Source organism: Oreochromis aureus, linkage group 12, assembly GCF_013358895.1.
Source record: "Oreochromis aureus strain Israel breed Guangdong linkage group 12, ZZ_aureus, whole genome shotgun sequence".
NCBI classification, from domain to species: Eukaryota; Metazoa; Chordata; class Actinopteri; order Cichliformes; family Cichlidae; genus Oreochromis; species Oreochromis aureus.
In genome coordinates, this window is record NC_052953.1 from 9,938,941 (window position 1) to 9,951,581 (window position 12,641).

A 12,641-nucleotide genomic window follows, 5' to 3' on the forward strand; every position below is an offset into this window, starting at 1 on the left:
TTTTACTCTTCATTATTGTCCCTTGCTTAGCCTTGCAGAAAATGGTTATAGAGTCAAATGAGTTTTACTCATGCAACAACAGTGTGATTTGTTGCTGCTGTATTGGTGATTTACTATGAATAGTTGCTCTGCAAGTATCACAGCATGCTACCTTATATATATTTAAACATTCATTCACAGAAAGCTATTTGAAACCCAGTTTAAGTAAAATAAGTAATAAAAAACATCTTGAATCAGTGGTGACAGGGGAGACAAACGATAAACGCATTGGCAGAAATGGTCATCTAGTATACAAACACATACAGACAAAAAGACAATACTGATGTCACAGTGCGGCTTTGTGTAGGCAAGAGAAGGACCCAAATGCAAACTCGCAGAGACAAAGGTAAACTCAAAAACACAGCTTTATTGCTGGTATAGGGGGACACGATAAACAATACAAAACTAAACTGGGAAAACTAAAGCACAAGGAGCCACAGGGAGAATCACACAGCTATGAGGGAGAACGCGACACAGAACTGAGGGAGAGGCAGACATAAATACACAGAGGGTTAACGAGGGAAGTGGGAGCACACGGGGAACACAGGTGACACTGATAATCATAACAAGACACAACAGGAGTGAACGCAACACTGACGGGAGACTGTCAAAGTAAAACAGGAAGTGCACAGAGGTTCAGACAGGAGGAGAGAGAGCATGGGGAGAGCACAGACATAACGGGCTGGGTAAAACATGGAATAAAACACAAGGAGAGACGAGGGCTCACAGATACACAGAGGGGCACACAGGGGGTAAGAGTCACAAGGGGAAAACACATAAGGAACAACGTAACAGAGCAACCCAGGAAGCGTGGCCTAAATAAGGAACAAAATACATGAAAACTAAGAATACTGGGCCAATGTGGCCCAGGACCATGACAACTGACTACAGAAATACAAAATATTATAACCGCAAAACACAAAACTCTTGTAGCAAATAAAACAAATAAGGGAACATATATTAAAATATTTATTTTAAAAGAAACATCGCAATTAAGGTTTAAGAATTCATTACCACCAACTAGCCAGTGACTGGCTCTAGTTTGAGAAGACTAAGCAAAGGTTTGATGCTGTAGAGCTGGGAAATCGTTTGGGTTAGGAATCTGTGGCACCAGATTTTAAAGACGTCAAGGAATAGACTGTATAGACTAACAGCCGAAACTGAAAAAAACATGTTTTTGACATCTATCACTAGAAGCAAATTTGATGTCTGTCACTTGCCTGTCTCACAGAGTAGAACTCTTTTTAATGCATCAGTCCACACTGACATCGAGAAACACATCACCTCAGGACCCCCTAAGTTGTTTTTTTTGTTCATGCTTGGAGTCTTCTCTTGTGAAGCAGTAATATACACAGACAGCTATGATCACAAAAAATTATGTCCAATTTCTGAGTTAGGAAGATTGCTTTTAATGTCAGACCATGATGCTAATGTCACTGCAACATTTATTTCCCATTAAATAAATAAAACGAATAAATGTACAGATTGAAAACATCTTTTTTTCCTAAATTAGTCTACATGAGTGTTTTTTATCAGTTATGTTCTTGCTCTGTTCCGACCTGGTGAAGACAGCTTGGACAGCTGCACTCCTTTCAGCCCCTTATTGTCCTGATGACAGACAAACAGCTGGTTTTAAGAGGAGGTAGAGGTTGGTGCTGAAGTGGATTGGATGGAACTGAATGAATGCTCTGGTGATAAAATCTCACTCATTTCTGACTTTTATTGTAAGACACAGCTAGTAGACTTGTAGACGTTGAAGCAGGTGATGATCTAGTGAGCAGTATTAGAGGCAGAAAAATAATTAGAAAGATGGAGGAAGAATTGCCAAAATTAAAAAATCTCAACTTTGTCTTTTTAACTTTGAACTGTATTAGCTGTCAAAAAATACTTGAGATTGAGACCATCCACAACAATTGCTCACCTGTGCCATGCAGTATTATTTCTGCTGTTATGTAGTTTTGCCATTAGCAGCCCTTTTTTAAACAAAATTTGCACATGTGAACTGTGACAGTTAAAATATGTTTATGGGCTCTCACCTTATTGACATGTAGTTCTTCACAGGACACTAACTGTTCTGAACTGACTGTGGGTTTGTTGCAAGCACACAGTTTGAAGCCTCAATCGTGATCTCGAAAGAATCCACCTGCCTCGCAAGGTAAAGCTTCATGATTTAGAAACTCAGACTGAAGTTTCTGTCTGCTCTGCTGAGGTTTTTAGCCTCTTCAGTAAATTATTTGGCTTTATGGATTGCTGTTTTGATTTACTAATGTTGCCTTAAAAAAGAAGCAGAAAGACGCATGCAAGAGCAGTGTTTGTATTTAACTAATTTACACTTTATAGAAAATCTGATCTTTCTCGTATGAACCAAAGGCCTAGTAATAGAGTGACAAATCCACACTCTTGATGATGAGAGGGATGAAGGATGAAATGGTTTGGGGGCTTCACCTCCGCCTATAAAAGCCTGGCTCTTTTGACCACAACTTTCTTATCGACTTTCAGCTCAGGCTTTAATACCTTCAAGTGGCACCAGAGGATAAGTAAACTTCACTATCTCAGTATGTCTTCATCTACTCTGTCTGCCTTTACTTTTTAGTTTGTGACGGATTCCATAGGCTATACTAGTCTCATGTTCCTCTGCTTTCTTCCCCCCTTTTTTCATTTTGCCTGTATAGATTTGTCCCTGTCATTTTGATGGGTCTCATCTTTTTTTTTTTTTTATCATTTCAACATCCGTCTTTCCTCCAATGTCGTATTATATAGTAGTTCTCTCTTGACTTTGTCCCGACGTCTCTCTTTTCTATCACCTTTCTCTCATTTTTGCCGGCTGTCTCTCTGTTTCTGCCCTCCTCTGTTTTTCAATTTCACTCCCTATCTTCTTCACTCACTGTGTAAATCCCCTCTTATCCACTCCCAGTAACAACTCGCCACATCCGGCTCTCTTGTTCTATCACTATGGATATTTGTTCTAGATTAACCTCTTGCGCTCTGTCCCACCTCTCCTCACTCACATGCATTTTTCACCCATATCTCACCCTCTTCTTCTGTTGTGGCTGCCCTTCTCTGCTCCCTCCTTCCTTTGTTTTTGGTCTTTTACTCTTGCCCTCTCCCTTCTCTGGGGAGCTGCGACATCAGTTTAACAGGCATCATAGCATCCAGTCCAACGCAATATAAATGCCTCCCTCTCTCTCTCTTTCCCTCCCTCGCTCTCCCTCTCATTTTCTTTTTTTTCTACTTCTTTCCCATTTGCACAGAAAAAGAGAAAGAAGGAACCTGATGAGCCACCAACCACCAGCCAATTCCCGGGGATGACACGCATGTTTGTGCCGCACAGATTGCCGTTTGCTTTTCATCTGAAGGATAGATTGAGCTCTTGACCCTCCCCACTCCTTCTTCTCCTTCTCCCTTTTCCCCTCCTCAACGGCTTCCCTCCTGTTTTTGTCCCAAAAGTCTGTAGATGGGTAAGAAAATTGTTTTCGATTGTCTTTCCTTTGACATTCTTTGTGTTTTTATTTTTTCTATTCAGTTTTTGTTCAGCATCGTGTATGCATATTTGTAGAAGCATAAATACACGCATGTAGATATGGAGAAGTTATTTAGAATAATAATTTTTCGTAGCTAGCATTGAAATTGGTCACAAGCTTTTAGTAAATGAAATATTATATTGTGAATGTAAGTGAAATACTGAAACAGTATTCTTTCAGTATTGTTCCAGTCTGAAGGAGTCACTTGATTGAAAACTCTACATCCAGATGAACAGAATCAACCTTTTGGTGGGAGTACTGAAACAGACCTTTTCCTAGTACTTTGTTGGGGAAGTTGTGAGAGCCCCCCAAAAAAACTTTTCCCAACTTCCAGGTGAGTGATTAAAAGAACTGCACTGAGAGCACACGATATGGTTGATACGACATATGAACTGGCAGTAAATACATCTGATAGTTACCTAGGCAACCAGAGTGTGGGATGTCCAGAAGTGATCAACCTTCAGCTTCAAAGCAATGTCCGACCAGTGAATTGCTTTCCAGTGTGTGCGCAGCTTTACTCTTTATTTATACATAATTTCAGCAAGTCCTCAAACCTGCGCACTTGTCCCTGAGGTCTGATCTAAAATAATAAAATCACTTAAATGACATGTAGGAGAGCATACAGTTTAACACAGAGAACTGGAAAGGTTGGAAAGGGTTTTGCAGGCAAATGTCTTTCAGGACCATTATTAATTCATTCTGCATAGATTAATTAACTGATTAAATAATTAAGTTTTTTTATTTAGGTGCTCTTTGGTTTTAGTTTTGACATCAAAACTAGTGCTTACAGTTACAAAAGGACACAGAAAACAGCCTTCAAAAAGTCCACATCTTACAATTCTTCATTTTCCAGGTTGTCACAGGGACAAGTTTAAGTTACATGCAAACATTCACACTTATAGATCTTGCATCATTTTTAAATGTAACTGTAGGTCCTTATATATTAGTTTCCATGACTTGTGAGGTCTTTTTGAGAGGGTTTAGAGAACAGTCCCCATACAATGGAGTTTAAAAAAAGTTTAACACTCAGTATGCCTGACAAGCTGATAAGCTAACAACAGCATTTATCACTGTCTGAAATATTAAAGTACTTTTGTTCCCTCCATGTAGTGTAAAATGCTGTCTTGTTATTATCATTCTGTGAGTGAATTTACAGTATGTGTCTGCAGAGGAAATAAAATGTCTGTATAAACTTATATTCCAAATAATCAAATTTATAGGCATTATTACTCTGTTTGTGTGTGAGAGAGAGAGAGAAAGTGAAGCCAAACAAACACAATGTAAATAGCAGACATTCGTCTCGTGAAGCTATGTATATACATTTGAATATTGAATTTTTGACAACATTTTGTCAGTGACATATTTTGTTGAATAACAAACGATGCAGCCTAATTATGAACATTTTGAAAGACTGAAACATTTTTTCATGCCATTATGATTTCCTCAGCCACTCAGTACAAACATTTTTTATGTTTGTTTGAACAGAGATGGGGACAAAGAGTGACTGCAGTGAGTGTAGACTGATTCAGATCACAAAAGACAAACAAATAAACAAAAAAAACCCCTCAAACAAAACATGGTTTTATTTTGGTGTCGGTTTACTCAACTCCTTAGTGCATATTGCAAGCAAATCCATACAGAGTTAGTTTTACTGATTGCGTCTAGCCTTTGCTAAAACATTTGTGTGGTGATGGGAGTTATATCATCTACGATTGTAATCCAAAATGCACTGAAAGGTTTTGATGAATATGAATAATAACAGTTATTTAAATTGTATGATATGATCAACCAATGACCAACCCATCTGAACACAGTTGGTAGGAGTCAAGTTTAATAAAGCTGGACCGTTTGGTAATAATACCAGAGATCTTTTGAGGACTTGGAAAACACGTGCTGAGAATAGAGCCATGATGTAGAACAGCAATTCTTTTATTATTCCTTTTCATACTGCATTTGCCTTGCAAGGGTTATGATAACAGCTGGAGGACAGACCTTTGGATCTAAAAAACTGATTCTGCTGCAACAACTCAACTAGATTTTTTTATTTTTATCACAGAAATGTTCAATTCAATTTTATTTAAATAGCACCAAATCACAACAACACTTGTTTCAAGGCTCTTTTTTTCTGTGGTTTAACTGCATATGTTCTGTTTTGGCTTGTTTTCTCTTTTCACTGGCACCAGTATTTGTTAATGGATGGTCAATGCATTGGTTCTTGCTTGTGGAAACCAGACCTCAGCACCATTCTTACATGTGCTTGAGATTACCATTATCCACAGTGGTTTTCCCCTAAACAAGGAAACAAAGTTATCTCCCATTTTTTTCAGCTGTTGTGACAATTGCCCATAGAAGTTGATTATCTTATTAGGTGTTATATCTCTTAAACTGTCATTTCATTCAGGCATTTCATTTAATTTTTGATTTTGAAGACTTTCATAGGTGGCAGTACTTAAAACATTACTTAAAAAAGCCTTTACTTGACCCAGCTATCTTATCTAATATCTTATCTTTATCTTATCTAGGCAATATTATTAGAAAGCATAACATATATTTTCATTGCTATACAGATGATAGCCAGCTTTATTTATTCATGAAGCCACACGACACACACCAGTTAGTTAAACTACAGGCATGTCTTAAAAAGAAAAAAGCCTGGATGACCTCTCATTTCCTACTTCAGACAAAACTGAGGTTATTGTACTCAGCTCTAATATTTCCTTTAGATGGTATTACCTTGGCCTCAAGTAGCACTGTGAGAAATCTTGGAGTCACTTTTACCAGTATATATCCTTCTGTGTGCACATTAAACAAATATAAGTAGAACTGCTTAATTTTATTTGTTGCTAAAATTAGAAACACCCTGTCCCAGTGTGATGCGTAAATAATGAGTTCATGCATTCATTACTCATAAGGTGAACTATTGTAATTCATTGCCCCATTATATCTTGGAGATATCATAGGACCATATTGTCCCAATATAGGACCGCTTTCAGACTGCTGGCTTACTTGTGGTTTGTAGGGTATTTAAAAGTAGAATGGGAGGCAGAGCCTTGTTTGAGTACTTTTATGTAAAATTATAATCTGTTGTTATTGTTTTTGTTGACTGAAATAAATTTCAATTCAATTCAGCCTTCAGCATCCAGTTCTTCTGTGGAACTAGCTCCCAGTTTGGATTTTGGAAAAATGATACCCTCTCTATTGGTGACCTGTCCAGGGTGTACCCCGCCTCTTACCAGATGTTAGCCGGAATAGGGTCCAGCCCCCAACACCCACGTCTGCGACCCTGATAAGGATAAGAGGATAGGATTGGATGAATGGATGGAGGCTTACACTGCTGGGGCCTTGCCATGATGTGCTGAGCACTTCTTCACTCGTGTCTTTTCACTCTCCATTTTGTTCCACTATTACATTTAATCATTAGTAAGTAGAAGTAGAATTACTGTAAATTATGTCTCTCTTTCCCATACGTGTGTCTTTGCTGTCTTCTCTTTCAGCTCACCCTCAACTGGTCATGGCAGCCTCAAGGTGGCTGCCACTCCCTGAGCCTGGTTCTGCCAGAGGTTTCTTCCTGTTAAAAGGTACTTTTTCCTTGCTTGCTCTTAGTGGGGATGTCTGATTTTTGGGCTTTTTTCCTAATATTCTAGGTTCTTTACACTATAATATAAAGCAATTGGAGTTGACTATTACTGTGAATTGGCACTATATAAGTAAAATAGAGTTGAACTGAGTCTCCCTCTGTGCCATCTGTGAATCCCTGTGCTTCTGCTTCAATGTATCACTGGAATTCATGTATAGACCAAGCCACTTACACACATTGGGCCTTCAGCCCAGGGAAATTGGCTGCGTAACACAAGTTGGGAGGTGAACAACAAGTTTAAACGCCATCTTTTCTCATATGTATCGCACATAACAACATAGTCCAAACTTGTTCTCACTACTAGAAATAGTTCATTTCATTTAGGCAAGAGTGTGACTTGTAAGAGGGAGCACATGTCATACCCACTCACAGCTCCTACAGTCACACATAGATGGTACTGGGAAGCTGGCTGGTTAAGACCCTTGATGTCTGATTGCACTGGACATTTAGGTTCTCTGTCAGATAATATTTAGACAAGTTCAGGGCTGCAGTGAAAACTGATACTGCATGACTTGACAGACCAAGACTAAAATACACTATATGGACAAAAAGTATTGGGCCACACTTCCTACATGTTTGAATTCAGGGGATTTCAGTGCCTTTGTCAGAAAAGTAGAAATCAATCATCTGGCCATTAAGTCTGCTTTTACAAACATTTGTGAAAGAACGGATTGTTTTAAAGAGCTCACTGAATTTAAATGTGGTACAATAACAGGATGCCACAAGTCAGTTTGTGAAATTTCATCGTTCGTAGATATTCCACAATCAACTTTAAGCAGTACTACTGGAAAATGGAAACAACTCAAAATACACAGCAACTCAACCATAAAGTGGAAGACCATGTAAAGTTACAGAGCAGGGTCACCAAGTGCTGAGGTGCATTGTGCACTGAAGTAGGCTTTGGAGCTGGGAATTTCATGGCATGGGTTTCCACAAGGCACAATGCCAAGCATCAGATGGAATGCCGTAAAATACGCTGCCACTGGACTCTGGAGCAGGGGGAACGTAGTCAGTGGAGTGATGAATCATGCTTCTCTATCTGGCAGTCTGATGAATGAGTCTAAGAATTCCAAGAGGACTTTAACTGCCTGATTTTATTGAGCCATGAGGTTGATTTTCTGTAGTTCTGGGGTCCTTAGTTCTAGTAAAGCAAAATCTGAATGCCTCAATACTACATTTTGGACAGTTCTATGCTTTAAACTTTATGGGAACAGTCTGGGAAAATCCTTTTCTGTTCCAGCATTGCTGTACCCCAGTGCACAAAGAAAAGTCCATAAAGGCATAGTTGAATGAATACAGTTGGCAAGGACTTGACTGGTCTACATAGAGTCCTGATCTCAATACATTAAATACCTTAGGCAAGAACAGAAATTGTGAGCCAGTCCTTCTCGTTCAATGTGTGTTTGACCTCACAAATGCTCTTCTGTCCCCACAGACACAGTTGAAAAATCCTGTTGAAATTCTTCCAGGAAAGTGGAAACTGTTACAGCTTTAAAGGCAGGACCATCTACATATTAATGCCTATGGATTTAGGATGAGATGACATAAAAGCTACTGTTGATGTATTGTGTAGGTAACCCAATACTTTTGTCAATGTAGTGCAGAATGCAGAGGTTGCTTTATATTTTCATATAGAGAAAAAGAAAAGGGTAATTGGTTATGATCCTGACCCTTAGTAACATTTGATTTTTAAAATGGGTATCATTAGGAATGTGTAAATTTAAAAAAACTTTGGGTTTCTAAAGTACGTTCTTAGTAACTGTGATGAACTCACTAGACGAAAAACAGGCAGAATCGAAATTTAACGTATGTGTCAAAATCTGTGCTGCATATAAGGTGGTTGAGTGTTGCTGTGCGTGGGCTGCATTATATCAGTATGCTTGTGTGTAGCGTAATATTTGCTTGAATTTGTCTATCAGTGTGCTCGTGTGTCTGTTTGCATAAATTTGTGTCTCTAAAATTTCTTTGTGTGTTTGCTGTACTTGGTAATTAAAGCGGTGTGTGCCAGCCCAGTGACAATGTAATACCACTCTAATCATCTTCAGCTCTCCCATCTGTGTGCCCAACATGACTGTCTCTCTATCACACACGCACAAACTCACACAAGACGAACCAACGCTCGTATTTCTTTTTACCTTACAATTCTCACTTGAGAAAAAGAGACACAACGGGAAACAAAGCGCCACTCAGACAGAAAGCAACTCACTCAGTAGACTGGGACACCCAATTAGAGATTTACAAAGACATGAACATATTAATATTTAGCAAAGTGCTTACTATAATACTTACTATAGCATACTTTCTATAATATAAAACCAGTTTGATTAAGATAACACAGGGTCAGTATTTCCATAAACTACATGAATGACCATAGTTAGACACAATCCACATTTTAACCTTCATAGATCTGTATTTATTCCCAGAAACTTTCAGTAAGTGAGGCGCATCTCTTAGAATAAGAAATGGAAGCAGCAAGGTTTGTACTTTAAAGAGGATAAAGGTTTAATATGTGAAAGGTTTGCAAAGCAAGCTATATAACCGTTTAAGAGGTTTGGCTGTATCTAAAGAGATATGGTGATATTTGTTTTTGCTGGGTTGTTTTTTGTTCTCACTGTTAGAGTATATTGATTACAGCTGCAGACAAATGCTGTGATATTAGTGGTTGGGGTATGACAGATTTATTTATTTTATTAACTTTTTACTCTTCTTTTGTCCATTACTGTACTGCATGGGGATTTTAGCTACTAAAATACAACAAACTCACCTTTTTTATACTTGGTGAAATATTCACAACCTCTGCTGTGTTAATTTGTGTTTCTATCCTGAATTTTCCCCTTGTATCACATTCTGTGACACAAACCTCTTACCCTTATGTTTGTGTCCCTGAATATGATTGTTATCTGTCCAAATGTCCTCGCATGTTTTGATTAGTCACCCTGTCCTTTTCACGCTTTGGAGAGGCAAAGCATGAAATGCAGCATGCAGAAGTATCAGTACCAGCAGGGGGAGATAATATATTTAAAACCAAGAAGTTATTGTATTATGCCTTGACATGATACTGGGTGATTAATTATTGCCTACTTTTAAGGGCAAATAGTCCACGTCTGGAATATGGACCCATGAGTGGTGGAGTAAATTATTTTTTCATACACCCCAAAAATATCGGTTTAAATCTTAATATGTTATTAATTAACCCTTTCATGCATAGTGGTCACTACAAAGGCTGTTTTCTTGTATATGTGTCAGTGTTGATCGTATACTTGCATATAACCCACTACATTGGACACTAATGTGCCACTCCATACTCTGCCACCCACTGGTCGTTTAATGTTACTATAGATGTATGACGTGTTTCATTGTAATTATTGTTATTTAACTCTGTCATGCATGAATTATGACAACCTCAATGGGGATTTTTTTTTTCATCTTTTCATGCCTAAAGATGAATAAAAAAAATCCTGATTGAGGTTGTCATAATTCATGCATGAAAGGGTCAAAATACAAATGAATTAAATTTAGGTGTTAAAAATTATTTGGTTAGGGCTCCGAAAATCTTTGTTAGGTTTACGCATTAAAATTGACTCAATAAAGTAAAAAAAAAAAAAAAAAAATCAACATCATTAGGTGGTTAAACAACTAAAATGCTCAGGTTTTGAAATATATCATGATTTAGCCCCCATTTGAGAGTATTTACAACATACATGTTCTTGACAAATTTACTTCTTGTTGTAACACATTTGTTTCAAATTTGTGCTGATTGTCACAAACGAAGACTAAAAAAGCCTGATAAAAATATTTTGGGGTCTAGTTCACATTTTGCTGTCAGACTGGGTTGCAATAGTGGTATGCAGCTAAGCAGTGAAAGAGGTGTGATAAAAACATCTATAGGGTAATGAGAACAAACCTAACAAGGAATTTTTTTTAATCCAAAGTGATTTTTAAGCTTTTTTGTGTATTGCTGTTTGTCCTTTTCTTCCAAAATCTTCTTCCTAAAAAGTTAACTCATTTTTCCTTCATGAAAGTTTAGGTTTGAAAAAAAGTATAGGAGGAACATGAAGCCAAAGAGACATAAAATCCAGATTTTTAAAATTCACTTCACTTTATTTTACTCTACTCCTGGCTCCTGCCCCTTCTGTACTCTTGTACCTTCCTTCTGCTCCCCTCACTTCTTATCTCTACAACATGGAAATTGGATACTCTAATTTTTATCCGCCTACTCTTCACTGCTGTGTCCAACAGGCTGAACACCACACTGTCAGCCTGTTGGACACAGCTTGTCAGTAATATGTAACATTTATAAGTAGGAAAGCTTAATTTCCAGCCCTGGAGACACGCTATCTTGACAGTCCCAACCAGTGTTACTACACTTCACGTTTAAAGTTTTAACAGACAGACTGATGTACACGAGTTTATTAACTGACTGGGCCTGCTGAATGAATGGGTCTCTGGTGTAATTCCTTATGAGCTGGAAGACTTTGGGAGCATGTACATCCTGTTCCTCCCGTTTTACCCGTAAACCCGTCATCTTTTCTGAACCTTCGATTTACCTGTTCCACCTAACATCCGAACATCCGTCCACTCTCATGATCAGCTTGGGAAAATAGAGCTCATTTAAGACTCTGATACACAATTACATGGACAGAGGCTTACAGGCTGACCCTGTAAACTCAGTCACACACTCAGATTCATGCACATTACATTCCCCCCTCTCTCTCTTACACACACACACACACACACACACACACACACACACACACACACACACACACACACACACACACACACACACACACACCTGTCTGGATACTGCTCCCCTGTGTGATTTTTATAGTGAAAGGTTAATTTGAGTGTAAGGAGCCCAAGGCAATGACTGGGAACAAGGGATAGAGAGAGTGTGAGAGAGAAAGCAAGTAAGAAACAGGGAGGAGTGTTAATTCAGTTCAGGAAAAGCACCCACTTTAAGTAAGACAGTGACAGAGACACCAAGAGGTAGGAGAGCAAGAGAGACTCGAGCACTCAGAAGCGATATTTAATTAGCCTTGGATGACTAGCTGACTTGCTAGAAAAAGGCCACTCTCCCTGCACACTTCTCTCCTGTCAAGTACCCTGTTAGTGAAACCTCTAAGACAGATGGAGGGGGTGGAGGCAAGACGAGAGAATGAAAGCAACAGATGGACAGAAGGAGATTCAGAGATCTAGACAAAGTGATGGAAATGGACTGGAAAAAAAAAAAGGAAAGCATGAAGAGAGGGAGCTACACAGAGAGATCAGACCACAGCCATCTGAAGTTTGGACAACAGCAACAAAGAATGCAAAAGTCAACATATTTAAGCATGCAGTTTACACAGAGCTAGTGACTCCACAGTGTAATGGTTTACACAATCGCCTAACAGACAAAGCGTCTCTGGCTTGATTCTGGCAGGAATGAATCCCTTTGGGGTTGT